The sequence below is a fragment of the Capsicum annuum genome, chromosome 12, assembly GCF_002878395.1.
Source record: "Capsicum annuum cultivar UCD-10X-F1 chromosome 12, UCD10Xv1.1, whole genome shotgun sequence".
Lineage (NCBI taxonomy): Eukaryota > Viridiplantae > Streptophyta > Magnoliopsida > Solanales > Solanaceae > Capsicum > Capsicum annuum.
This window is the reverse complement of record NC_061122.1, coordinates 64,164,136-64,179,642: the sequence shown is the minus strand read 5'-3', so window position 1 is coordinate 64,179,642 and position 15,507 is coordinate 64,164,136.

Below are 15,507 nucleotides of genomic sequence, written 5' to 3'. Positions count from 1 at the left end.
TTTTTTATCATACATAAGAGGAAAAAGTATTTATTTAGATAGGTGAGTGGATACAGGAGTGATTTTATACATAGTACTTGAGGATTTTTATAGTGAGTCAAAAGTAATAGAATAAAATCTCCTTAGGTCACAGGCCATTCTAGTTAGGTTGTTTGTTACCCAGTTAGCCTCAATGTTCATACTACTAGGAGGATTCTTTTGTTTTACGGGTAGATTACCATCAAACATGTGCTTTTTTAATTGAAAAGGGTTCTGAGATACGGTGGGTACCTGGTCCTATAAGAACTTCAATTAAGGCTTTAGTTGTAGGTGGCTCGATAGGAGTTTTAGGAAAATAGAGAGACTGACTCGGTAGTAGGTAGTGATTGCTCGACATTGATGAAGTCAATTGTTGGAGGTGAAGAGGAAGAAGATAGTATTTCAACATTAACGGGAGTTCCAAAGGGGGAATCTAGTCTTGTTGGGTAGAAAGAGTTTTCTAGAGAAAAGAGTTTTGAAGGTTGGTGTTGATTTGTCAGTGGAGAAATGAAAGAAAGGGTATTATCTTCAGAAGGTGTTTGGGTTGATAGAATGCATACGATATTATTTTGTTTTGGATAATTAATGGGGGAGATTTAATGAACATGGTGTGCAATGAAGGAATTTAAAGAGTAAGAAAATGTTAAGAATTTTTTTAAGAGAAGAAAATGATGATTGTGAGTTCAAAGAAAGCATTTTCAAGGAGAAAAGGGGAGCAACGATTAGGTGTAAAGTGAAGTGGCGTGCCTGGTCCCTATTGGGCATGTCACTTCACTTCTTAGAATGATATGACAATGGTCTGAAAGGGTGGGAAGAGGTACATCGCACACAATAAATTTTCCTTAGCATTTCTAAAATAAGTAATACATAGGACACTGACCTCACATTAAGGACCTCGTCCATAAATTTTTTATAAGGTCTTCTCATTTTGTCTGTCCCACTACTTCTATATTCTAACTAGTCCACCATGGGTTATACCTGCAGACAGTATGAAACTAAATTACACTTGATCACAACCCACCATCTAGATACATATCTCTATTTGTAACCAATATAAAAATAAATAAAATTAATTATACAAAACTCAAAGCATTTTTATTAGATCAAGTTTAAATTTGTTATTCCCAGACTGGTCCCTATATAGAGCCTTTGTGAAAAGTCACTTGATTTTTAATTTTACAAAATCTCATATGAATAGTCCCCTTCTCTACATTGTCTCTGAGAAAGTGATGCCTCACATTAATGTTCTTGATCCTTTTATTCTACACTGGATTCTTGAGCATGTTAAGAGCGCTAGTATTATCACACAGCAAAGGAACAGTGATTAAGACTATTCCAAAATCATTAAGTTATTGTTTTATCCATAGTAGTTGAGCACAGCAAGAGGCAGCAGCAAAATATATAGCCTCAGTTGTAGAATGAGCCAATGAGTTTTGATTTTTAGTTCCCCTTGAAATTAAGCAGGACCCCAAGAAGTGAGCCATTCCCGAGGTGCATTTTCTATAAACCACGTACCCTGCATAATTTGCATCAACATTTCTTATTAGATCAAACTATTTACCTGAAGGGTAGTATTATACCAGGTCCTATGTACCCTTCAAGTACCTCAAAATTCTTTTAGAAAATTTCAAATGTGATTCCTTTGGGCAAGCTTGAAACCTTGCACATATTCCAACATTAGAAATAATATCACACCTACTAAATATTAGATACAAGAGCAATCCATTAATTCCTCTATACATTATTTTATTTATCTATGACCAGGTTCGTCGGTGTCCAATTTACAGCTGGTTCTAATAGGGGTATCAATTGGCTTGCCCTCAATAATGTAAAATCTATTCAAGAGCTTCTTAATGTATTTTTGTTGACAAATGATAGTTCCAGTAGGAATTTATTGGATTTTTAAACCTAAGAAGAAGCTTATCTCTCCCATTATGCTCATCTTAGACTCACTTCCCATGAGTTTAGCAAAGTCTTCTCACAAGGTATTTGTGGTCTCTCCAAAAATAATGTCATCAACATACACTTGGATAACCAATATATTTTTCACCTTTATTTTAGGAATAGAGTATTATCAATATTTTCTCTCTTGAAATCATTTGCAATAAAAAATCTAGAATGTCTTTAATACCATGCCCTTGGAGATTGATTCAATCCATACAAGGCTTTATCTAACTATAGAACATGGTTAGGTTGGTTAATATCTTCAAAACCTGAGGGTTGCCTGACATATACTTTTTCTTTGAGATACTCATTCAAAAAGGCATGTTTTATATCTATTTGAAATAGTTTGAACTCCATGTAGGCAGCAAAGGCAATACAGATCCTGATGGCTTCCATCCTGGCTATAGGGGCAATGATCTCATTGTAGTCAATTCCTTCTTCTTGGTTGTACCCCTGCGCACTAGTCTAGCTTTATTTTTTATAATGGTTCCATGTTCATCCAATTTGTTTTTGTACACCCACTTGGTATTTATAATAGTTTTCTTAATAGGCCTATGACCAGGTGCCATACTTTACTTATTTGAAATTGATTAAGCTTTTCCTATATTGCATTGCCCTAGTCAGCATCATTTAGTGCCTCCTTTATATTTTAAGGTTTAATGGTAGATATGAAGGCTGAGAAGGCAGCTTGATTCCTTGATTTTGAGTTGATTTTCATCCTATATTCCAATGGACAGGTAAGATTTTCTAGTGGATGAGATGATTTGTGCTTCCAGTTAGATCCTCTAATGCTTTACTCAGGATGTTTAGGTCCAGGCATCATTATCCTATTATTCATTATTTCCTCTATTGTCTTAGCCAACGCTTACACCTCCATGTAATGAGTCTCTCAAAAATTGAAGAAGTTCTTCCAACTCCACATCATTCTTATTTACCAAATCCTCCATGCTACCTGATTCTTCAAAGATAACATAGACATTATCTTCTACATAGAAAGTTCTCTTGTTGAAAAATCTATAGGATTTTTTGTTGATGACTACCCAACAAACACTCCCTCATCACTTTTGGAATCAAACTTTCCAAGATCATATTTACCACTATTTAGAATAAAGTATTTGCATCTAAACGCCCTTAGGTAAACCAGCTTGGGCTTCCTATTACTTAATAATTCATAGGAGTTTTGTTAAGAATTGACCTGATCAAGTATCTACTTGTAACATGGCAGGCAGTTGTTATTGCCTAGCCCAAAAATTTTTTGGAAGATTTTCTATATACATAGTTCTTGCAATATCTACTAGAGTTCTACTTTTCCTTTCAACAACCCTATTTTGGTAAGGAGTTCTAGGTGTTGAGAAGTTATAATTGATTCTATTCTCTGTATTAAATTGATCCGTCTTTGAATTCTCAAACTTTCTTCCACGATTTGACCTGATTCCTACAATTTTTATGCCATGCTTAACTTGTATTCTTTTACCAAAGATTATGAACGTTTCATAGGTTTCTTCTATGGACCTTAAGAATATGGTCTAGGTAAATATTTAGAAATTCCACAAATACTATAATATATTTCTTTCTTCCTCTACTTTGAACCTTGATAGGTCCACAAAGATCCATGCGAAGTAGCTCAATAGGTTTGTTTGTACTAACATGTTTCTAATGTTTAAAAGGGGACCTGATCTACATCTCTTTGGCACAAGCATCACAAATCTTGTCTTTTACAAATTTGATCTAAGGAATTCCGTGAACCAAGTCCTTAGCAACTAGTTTGTTTAATAGTGATTAGCTTACATTTCCTAGTTTGCGATGCCACAAGTCTGTGTTTTCACTTTGGGCACTGAGCCATGTTAGTTCATCACCTGATACTGAACTCAAGTTTGCAACATATATATTCTTTTCTTCAAAATCACTACACAGAGCTGAGATTTTTCATAGACAACCATCTGAAAAAAATTTACACCTTATTCCCTTTAGCACAATTTTGTTATATACTAAGAAGATTATATCTTAGCCCATTCACAAAATACACATTTTCAATGGCATGACTGGATGATTTTCCAATCTTTTCAACTCCTTCAATGTTATCTTTTTCCCATTTCTAAATGAGATACTTCCACCATGAAGTTCCTTTAGTGAGAGGAGATCTTAAGTCATTCCATCCATGTGCTTGGGGCATTTAATGTCCATGAATTAACCTTGACTGCTTTCTCTTCCTCTTACCTACATTAGTAATCACTTATTAGACTTGAGAACTCATTTAAGTTAGAGTTCCCAAGAGGGGGACAAAGGAGTAATTAAAGATCTCCTAGTCCAACAAGGCATCTTGGAGAATTTAGTTTCAACATCAGGACCTGGTCCCTAGTATTTTTTATCAGGTTCTCAATTGATGGTTTTTTTCCTTTTAATCATATTTCAAGAAAATTTCTTTAGCCCTTTTTCTGGATTCACAATCCTTATTGAAATGACTTTTCCTACCACATTGTGTGCATGGTAGATTGTTATACACAAAAATATACTTGCTATGAGGATTGTAAGGAGGACTTACATTTGTTCTTCCTAGGCCCTTTCTAACGTTAGACCTTTGATTGGTTAAAATAGTCAATATTTTGGAAGATGTGGTATATTTGAGAGCCATTGAAGCTCTTTTTTAACACAGACCAGGTCCCTATCTACTTGGACACTTCTTTCTAAATAGGCTGCAAAATGTTTTTCAAAATTTTTTAACCTTTCCTCAAGCTTTACGTTAAACTGTTAGCTTTTGTTTTTCCTTTGGACTCACCTATAGAGGATTCTAGTAATTTTTTTTTTGGGACAACCATTTTCAATTGATATTTGGATCAACTTTTCCCCCAACTAGAAAATGTTGACAACCAAAGACAAATTCCACTCTCAGACATATCAAGGGTGTCATTCCAAAGATCATTTTCATTAATAAGATCATACAAGGAATATATCAAGACACTAGCTAGACCCCTAATTTTCTCAAGGAGTAATTATTAAGATCTTGCTTGATATCAAGAAGTGTTTTCTCCTCATCTTTTGATTTTGTCATAAATGCAAAGAGTGAGTCAAATGCATCATCTGAGTCTTTAATTGCAATTATTGAAACATCTTTAAGGTTTTTATATTCATCTGAGTCACTGGATGAGTCCCCCATGTTGCAAGAGATTGTTTGACCATATGGTCAATTTCAGCTCTTCTTCTGATTTTCATAGAGACTAGAACATTTTGCTTTCCTTTGTCAATTCCATCTTTGTCGTACTCCTTGTTCTCTATCTTATGTATTGTACAATCCTTAATATAGTGGCCAAGCTTCCCACACTTGTGATATTAGTCATTTGCAGTGACTGATCTACTAGAGTTACCTCTTCTTTGAAAGCCTTCATTTCTTTTCATTTCCTTGAAGAATATTTTGATTATGTACGCCATGTCTTCATATTTCTCAATGAAATCCCTTTGGCACCTTTGAGAGCTAGAGTTTTTTCTTTTTTTTTTTCCTTCTTAGATTGATCCTATTACTTCTTCATCTCATAAGTTTTTAAATTTCCTATGAGCTCATCCATTATGAGAGATTTCAGGTCCTTAACTTCAGTGATAGCATTCACCTTGCTTTCCCATGACTTTAGGAGAATGTTGAGCACCTTTCTTACTTATTTACTTGGGTTGATTATCTTACCAATACTATGCAACTTATTTATAATGTATCTAAACCTATAATGCATGTCAAGTATAGTCTCTTCTTTCTTCATTATAAAAGTTTCATATGAGTTGTAATCATGTCAACTTTTGACTCTCTCACCTGAATTGTTCTTTCATGTGCAGGTTTTAAGCACTTCCAGACTTCTTTGGTTGACTCACATATAGAAATCCAGTTATATTCATTTAGTGCTATGCCATACACAAGCAATTTCTCTGCCTTAATTTTTGTAAATCTCTTTGTGATCATCTTTATTGTATTTCATTCGAGTATTGAAAACTAATCTATTAACATCACCTTCCTTGACTTCCCTCATCACAATATGTGGACCATAGTTCACTTTGGTCTGTCATTATGAAATCATGTATTCTTGTTTTCCACCAACCATAGCATTTTCCTTTAAAATGAGGTGATCTGGTAGTATACTATCCTTCTTATAAATTTGATGGAGATTTTATTTCTTATATGGATCATCTATGGGTGTTACCTCTATATAGAAAGCTATCTTTGATACAAATTGTTGAAATGTAGGTGTAATAACCCGAGAAATTTTTCGTTGAAATTTTGTGCGTAAACGTGTTGGGTTCTATCTTCTAGAATGAATTGTAAATTTTCCATATGAAATGTCTTAGATTATGACCTACCATTGCATAGAGTATCGAATAATATTTCCAACGATATATGGATCATCCAAAACAAACACCCGAGCGACGAGTTATGAACATTCCGATCAAACCGAGAATAGTAGTGAACACTAAAACGTGCAGGAAAAAGTACTAACGCCTGGAGTATTTTTTCTCCAACTTTAAATGATCATAACTCCTTGTACATAATAATTTGGGTGATCTACTATATATCAACGAAAAGCTCTACGAGTCCTTTTTCCAATGAAATTAGTTTCATCAAATTTGTCTATCGGAGCAAAAGGTTATGGTCGAGCTACTTCAGCTTATCAAAAGCAATTTTTTTGGGTCAACTTCAAACGATCATAACTCCTCGTACACAATAATCTGGGTGAGATACTATATATCAACGGAAAGATATGAGAGTCCTCTTTCTAATTAAAGTTGTTTCAACCAATTTGGATATCCGAGTAAAACGTTATGGTTTATATACTTTAGACTATCAAAATAGTCCACCAAAGGACAGATTCAAGAATTATTTGATTTTTAGGGATGTTTTGGTCATTCCCCCTAATCCAAAATCCATCCAAACCCTATATTAAAGCCTATTAGAAGCATTATATATTATATTTCATCAAACTTCCTCAAAAAGAAAATCCTAAGCTCCTACATCCAACTTCAAGACCTCCAAAGTTCACCATTGATTCTGTAAATTTATTCAAGATTCCAAGTTCCTAGTTCAAGAACTCCAAGAACCATCATTCAAAGGCACGATTAACTTTTCAAAAATAAGTATCGATCTAAAGTTCATCATTCAAGGTATGTGGGTTTTTCAACAAGAACTCTCATTCGTTCTTGTGTTCAAAAGTAATTTTCTTTACAAAGGCATGATTTTTATTTGATTTTTATGATTTTGAAGCATGAACCCATATCTTATGATGATTATTATGAAATCACTATGTTTATGATTTTGAAAGATGAATTTACATGTGTGGAGATATAAAGCATGAATCTTGAACGATATTTATCATGATATTAATATTTTGGTCATGAATCCCCATTGGAAATTGTGTTTTTTTAGAAAGTGTGTGTTATAGGCACGTTGATTTTGAATATTTGACATATTTTGAATGATTTGACCTTTTGGTCTTAATGGAGTTATTTTGAACTCGACTGTGAAAGAAATCCACAACATGGTTGATTTTGATAGATAGGAAGCATGATAGCTCCCGATGTATATTTATATATTACTGAAATTGTTTTGTTATGGATTATCTTTGAAATGATTTGAGTTAAGTCTAAGAGAAATCTTTAGCACCAAGTGGGAGGTATAAAGCGACCTTACTTCCCTAGAACTATGTGCCCCCGTAGGAGTGAGCCTGAGTCTAATTTATATAGTGATCACTAGTTTGTGTGGATTTGATATCGACAGTCCTACTCTGATGGTAAGTATAGGACAACTCTCCCCAACATGGGTTGTACGTTGAACTCCATGTAGCTCACATGGTTTCTGTAGGTTATAAGATCTCCCAGTGTGTATGTGTGTGTTTCCTTGCGTCTATGGTGAATGGTGAAGTGATTTGAAAGTGGAATTGTGAAAGTTATTCTTTCGAAAGATTTAAATGATATTTACATTATTAGAATTGATATTCTTGATGAACTAAAAGTGATTGACAAATTATATGATGACTCCCATATGTTATTGTACTTCTTTTATCCTCTCATGATTATGATGATTTTCTTCGGGCTATGTGAGTCTTTCATATATCCTACATATTTCTTATAAATATTTATTATGATGATGTTTATACAACTGCATACACCCCTATATACTCGGTTTTTTTCCATGGTACTGACCCACCTCTTTGGATATAGATTGCATTTTCTCGGAATGTAGGTTCAGGTGCTCAGTTCCAGGTTTGACAGTGATTCTTTAGGTACGCTGTTCTACATCCTCTGTTGTGGTGAGTCCTCATGTTTCGAGGACGTGATGTCTGATGTTGGTTTCACTTAATTTTTTATATTTGATAATTGAGTATGATTCAGTTAGGGCATGTCTCAATGGCTCACTAATTTTATTAATTTTCTTAGAGGCTTGTCAGACTAGTATAGATGTTGGGAGTTGACTAATAATTCATATTTTGTTATCTTTCTGAAATTCTTTTATTCTTGGATGATGATTACTCTATTGATATTTGAGGGTTATTTATGGAAACCCCATTGATTGTGTTAAACTGAATGAAAATGGCTCAAAGGGTTAGCTTGGGGCTACTCGTAGTCTCAAGCACCGTGTGATGCTTCGAGATCCATTTTCCAGGGTGTTACGAACTTGGTATCAGAGCCTAAGGTTTTAAGGTGTCCTAGGGAGTCTGACAAGCCGCGTTAAGTAAAGTCTTGATCATCGGTGTGTAGCGCGCCACATTTATGAGCAAGAGGCTACAAGATGTTTTAGAAAAAAGTGTGATTCTTTCTTTCAGAAGTCCATCATTCTTAAAGTTTCTCTCTCTGCTATTGATTCATGCTTTTCTCTTTCAAAAATATGTCTCCACGTCGAGCGAGATGAAATAATAATGGTCAGCAACCTTAACCCACTGACCCATTGAATGAAAACGTGTCTCATACTGAATTTCGGGCATCCTTTCAGGTGCTGGCCTAAGCTGTTACTGCAAATATTCTGGCCAACCTGGCCCTGGCTCCACAGTAGCAGGGAGGTGATTCAGCTGCTGCCAGGATTCGTGACTTCATGAGGATGAATCTGCCAGAATTCTATGGGTCCAAGTCTGATGAGGATCCACGATTATTTTTAGAAAAGGTGCAGAAGATTACTCAGGTGATGCATGTATCTGAGGAACATAGTATGGAGTTGGCTACATATAGGTTGAAAGACCTTGATTATGACTGGGTTGTTGCTTGGATGAAAGGTAGAGGTGAGGGAGTTGTCCCTACAACTTGGCAAGAGTTCTAGGATGCATTCCTGGATAAGTTTTTCCCTTTGGAGATGAGAAAGGCGAAGATGGAAGAGTTTATAATCCTATGATAGGGCTCTATGATTGTTAGGGAGTACTGTCAAAAGTTCAATCAGTTGGACAAGTATGCTCCTGACTTAGTGGCTGATAATCGGGCTAGTATGAGTAAGTTTGTGACTGGAGTGTCTAGTTATGTGGTTAAAGAGTGTAGGTCTGCTATACTGAATAGTGAGATAAATCTTTCTAGGCTTATGACTCATGCCCAACAGATTGAGGCAGACAAGATTAAGGAGAGAGATAGAATGCGAGGGAATAAGTGAGCTAGGTCCAAGCAGCACGGACAGGGCCAGACTAGATCACAGGGAGAGAGTCACCCTCAGTATCAGGAACGTTCGTCTATGCTAGCACCATCATCTGCTAGTGCTTCCGTGCATAGAGGTAGGTAGGAGCAAGCTACCAGGTCATATGTATCTAGGTCCCAGTACAGTGCTGGCAGTAAGCCAAATTATCCCATGTGTCCTAAGTGTGGTAGGGCTCATTCGGTTGAGGGTTGGGGTGATAAGAGGGGTTGTTTCCGGTGTGGTGACATGGGTCACAGATTTAGAGATTGTCCACAGGATGAACAAGGGCATCGTGACTATCACCTTCAGACCTAGACTCAGACTGTTAGTGCTCCAGTTCCAATGACTCACCCAGCCCCAACTCAGGACGCCTCTTCTAGCAATGCTGACGGGCAGCACCAAAATAGATTCTATTCTTTACCGTCCCACCAGGAACAGGAGGACTCTCCTGATGTTGTTACTGGTATGCTTCATATATTTCAGTTTGATGTGTATGCTTTGTTGGATCCTGGATCCAGTTTCTCATATGTTACACCTTTGATTGCTGTGAATTAAAAATGAGTCCTGAGATTATTCCTGAGCCTATCCTAGTTTCTACCCTAGTGGGTGATTCGATTGTTGCCCAGAAAGTGTATAAAAAGTATCCTGCTACCGTTCTTCATAAAGTCTTGTTGGCTGATCTGATTGAGTTATACATGGTAGATTTTGATATAATTCTGGGTGTGGACTGGCTGTATTCTTCTTATACTTCTATTAATTGTCGGACTTGAGTGGTCAAGTTTTAGTTTTTAGGTGCATCTGTGTTTGAGTGGTCTAGGAATTCTGTGTTACCCAAGAGTCATTTTATCTCTTACCTCAAAGCTAGAATGCTTATTTCCAAGGGGTGTATTTACCATTTGGTTAGAGTCAAAGACAGTAAGTCTGAGACACTAACTCTCCAGTCTGTTAACGTCATCAATGAGTTTTTTAATGTCTTTTCAGATGATCTCCCAGGGATACCTCCTGATAGAGAGATAGAGTTTGGGATTGATCTTCTTCCCGATACTCAGCCCATTTCTATTCCTCCTTAATGTATGGCCCCTGCAGAACTTAAGGAGCTGAAAGAGCAACTCAAAGATCTACTAGATAAGGGTTTCATAAGGCCTAATATTTCTCCTTGGGGTGCTTCTGTGTTGTTTGTGACAAAGAAAGATGGCTCTTTACGTATGTGCATTGATTACCGCCAACTGAATAAAGTCACCGTCAAAAATAAGTACCCTCTTCTGAGAATAGATGATTTATTTGACCAATTGCAATGTGCAAGTTATTTCTCAAAGATAGACCTTCGTTCTGGCTATCATCAACTCAAAGTTAGGGAGTGTGACATCCGGAAAATCATTTTTCGAACTTGTTATGGCCATTTTGAGCTTCTTGTTAAGTCTTTTGGGTTAACTAATGCCCCAGCAGCTTTCATAAAGCTCATGAATCAAGTGTTTAGACCATATCTGGATATGTTTGTCATAGTGTTCATCGATGATATACTGGTGTACTCCCGTAGTGAAAATGAACATTCTGATCATCTTCGAACTGTCTTGCAAACCCTTAGAGATCACAAGTTGTTTGCCAAGTTCAGTAAGTGTGAGTTTTGGCTAAGGTCAGTTGCTTTTCTGGGTCATATGATTTCTTCCAAAGGTATTAGAGTTGATCCCTAAAAGACCGAAGCTGTTAGAAATTGGACTAGACCTATTTCTCCGACTGATATCCAAAGTTTCTTGGGTTTGGCTGGCTATTACCGCCGTTTTATTGAGGGTTTCTCCTCTATAGCATCTACTATAACTCGGTTGACCCAAAAGAAAGTGAAGTTCTTATGGTCCAAATCTTGTGAGAAGAGTTTTCAGGAGCTGAAGACTCGACTCACTTCAGCCCCTGTTTTGACTTTGCCTGATGGTGTTGATGGTTTTGTGGTATACTGTGATACTTCGAGAGTTGGGTTGGGTTGCGTATTGATGCTGAAGGGTAAGGTGATAGCTTATGCTTCTAGACAGTTGAAACCCCATGAGAAAAATTACCCCACCCATGACCTTGAGTTGGCTGCTGTTGTGTTTTCTTTGAAAATCTTGAGACACTATTTGTATGGTATCCATGTTGATGTTTTCACTGATCATAAGAGTCTACAGTATGTTTTTACCCAGAGAAAATTGAATCTTAGGCAGAGACAATGATTAGAATTATTAAAGGACTATGATATAAGTGTGTTGTACCATCAGGGGAAGGACAATGTTGTGGCGGATGCCCTAGGTAGAGTTTCCATGTGTAGTGTTTCGCATGTGGTAGAAGGTAAAAAAGAGTTGGCTCGTGATGTACATCATTTGGCTAGATTGGGGGTTAGGTTGTTTGACTCTGCTGAAGGTAGTATAGGGGTTCAGAGTAGTTTCGAATCCTCCTTGGTTTCGGAAGTGAAGGAAAAGCAATACTTAGATGTTAGTTTGGTCAGATTGAAGGAGTCAATCAAGGACTAAAAAGTAGAGGTTTTCTCCCAAGGGGGAGATGGTGTGTTAAGATTGCAGGGTAGATTGTGTGTCCCGAATGTTGATGATCTGAGATAGAGGATTATGGCTGAAGTGCACGGGGCATGATATTCTATTCATCCTGGTGCCAACAAGATGTACCGAGACTTGCGGGAAATCTATTGGTGGAGTGGTATGAAGAAAGATATAGCATTGTTTGTAGCTAAGTGTGCAACATGCCAAAAGGTTAAGGTTGGACACCAAAGACCTAGTAGTATGATGCAAGAGTTTAGTATTCCCACCTGGAAGTGGGAAGAGATAAATATGGACTTCGTGATTGGTTTACCTCCTTCCCGATGCCATCATGATTCCATTTGGGTTTTGGTTGATAGGTTGACTAAATCTGCTCATTTCTTGCCTTTTCATACTTTATATACTTCTGAGGATTATGCTAGATTGTATATCCGAGAGCTAGTCAGACTGCATGGAGTTTTCTTGCCTATCATTGCGGATAGGGGTACTCAGTTCACTTTGCAATTTTGGAAAGTTTTTCAGAAAGGTCTTGGTACCCAAGTGCTTTTGAGTTCTGCTTTTCATCCGCAGACCGATGGTCAGGCTGAGTGGACCATCTAGACCTTAGAGGATATGTTAAGAGCTTGTGCACTTGACTTTAAGGAAAGTTGGGATGATCACTTACCGTTGATAGAGTTTGCTTACAATAATAGTTTCCACTCTAGTATGGGCATGGCTCCGTTTGAAGCCTTATATGGGAGGAAGTGTAGATCACCCATAGGTTGGTTCGAGGTGGGTGAAGCGGCTGTGAGTGGTCCTGATTTGGTATTTGAGGCTATGGAAAAAGTTATGTTGATTAGGGAAAGGTTGAAAACTGCGTAGAAGTCATATGCGGATGTTAGAAGGAGAGACCTTGAGTTTGAAGTTGGTGACCTAGCGTATCTGAAAATTTCACCCATGAGGGGGGTGAAGAGATTCGGAAAGAAGGGAAAGTTTAGTCCATGTTATGTTGGTCCTTACAACATTCTTAGCCGTGTTAGTAAGGTAGCTTATGAAGTTGAGTTGCCTTCTGAGTTGCCCTCTGTTCATCTAATATTCCATGTCTCCATGCTTAGAAAGCATATTAGCGATGTTGTGGTAGTGGATTCCTCTGTGAGTACTGACATTCAAGAATATCTTTCTTTTGATGAGATTCCTGTTGAGATTCTTGATTTCAGTGTTCGAAGACTAAGGAACAAATAAGTTCCCTTGGTCAAGGTGTTGTGGCGAAACCAATCTGTTGAGGGTGCAACTTGGGAAGCTGAGGAGGATATGCGATCCAAGTACCTGTACCTATTTTCTGCGAACTCCGATAAAGCCGAAGGTACTATTCTTTCCTAAATCATGCACTTTTGATAAAAGTTGCAGCAGTTCAGCTGTCATTTATTATGTGTTCAGCTGTAGTTTCTTGAATTTATGCATTCTATGTTGCATTTGGAGTGAGAAACGATGTGGTGATGAGTCTAACGAATGATTTCAACTATATGCTCTATTCCCTATCTAATCTTGGCATGTCTAGCGTCATTCTAGGAAGAATGTTTCCAAAGGGGGGATGATGTAAGACCTTGGGAAATTTTTCGTTCAAATTTTGTGCGTAAACGTGTTGGGTTCTATCTTCTAGAATGAATTGTAAATTTTCCGTATGAAATGTCTTAGATTATGACCCACCATTGAGTAGAGTATCAAATAAGCTTTCCAACGATATGTGGATCATCCAGAACGGACACCCGAGCTACGAGTTATGAACATTCCGATCGAACCGTGAATAGTAATGAACAGTAAAACATGCAGGAAAAAGTACTGAGGCCTGGCGTATTTTTGCTCCAACTTTAAACTATCATAACTACTTGTACATAACTATCTGGGTGATCTACTATATATCAACGGAAAGCTCTGCGAGTCCTCTTTCCAATGAAATTGGTTTCATCCAATTTGTCTATCGGAGCAACAAGTTATGGTCGATCTACTTCAGCCTACCAAAAGTGAATTTTTGGGTCAACTTCAAATGATCATAACTCCATGTACACAATGATCTGGGTGAGATACTATATATCAATGGAAATATATGAGAGTCATATTTCTAATGAAATTGGTTTCATCCAATTTGGATATCAGAGTAAAATGTTATGGTTGATCTACTTCAGACTATCAAAATAGTCCACTAAAGGACAGATTTTAGAATTATTTAATTTTTAGGGGCTTTTTGGTCATTCCCCCTCACCCAAAATCCGTCCAAACCCTATATTAAAGCCTACTAAAAGCATTATATGTTATATTTCATCAAACTCACTCAAAAAGAAAACCCTAAGCTCCTACATCCAACTTCAAGAACCTCCAAAGTTCACCATTAATTCTGTAAATTTATTCAAGATTTCAAGTTCCTAGTTCAAGAATTCCAAGAACCATCATTCAAAGGCACGATTAACATCTCAAAAATGAGTATCGATCCAAAGTTCATCATTCAAGGTATGTGGGGTTTTTCAACAAGAACTCTCTTTCGTTCTTGTGTCCTAAAGTAATTTTTTTTACAAAGGCATGATTTTTGTTTGATTTTTAAGAATTTGAAGCATGAACCCATATCTTATGATGATTATTATGAAATCATGATGTTTATGATTTTGAAAGATGAATTTACATGTGTGGAGATATAAAGCATGAATCTTGAACGATATTTATCATGATTTTGATATTTGGGTCGTGAATCCTCATTGGAAATTGTGTTTTTTTTTGAGAAAGTGTGTGTTATAACCACGTTAATGTTGAATATTTGAGATATTTTGAATGATTTGACCATTTGGTCTTAATGGAGTTATTTTGAACTCGACTGTGAAAGAAATCCACAACGTGATTGATTTTGATAGATAGGAAGCATGATGGCTCTCGATGTATATTTATATATTACTGAAATTGTCTTGTTGTGGATTGTCTTTGAAATGATCTGATCTAAGTTCGGGAGAAATCTTTAGCACCGAGTGGGAGGTATAAAGCAACCTTACTTCCCTAGAACTACATGCCCCCATAGGAGTGAGCCCGAGGCTGATTTATACAGTGATCACTAGTTTATGTGGATTTGATATCGATAGTCCTACTCCGATGGAAAGGATAGGACGGCTCTCCCGAATGTGAATTGTACGTTGGAATCCATGTAGCACACATGGTTTATGTCGGTTAGTGTGTGTGTGTTTCCTTGTGTCTATGGTGAATGGTGAAGTGATTTGAAAGTGCACTTGTAAAAGTTATTCTTTCGAAAGATTTAAATGATATTTACATTATGAGAATTGATATTCTTGATGAACTAAAAGTGATTGACAAATTATATAATGACTCACATCTGTTATTGTACTTATTTTATCCTCTCATGATTATGATGATTTTCGTCGGGCT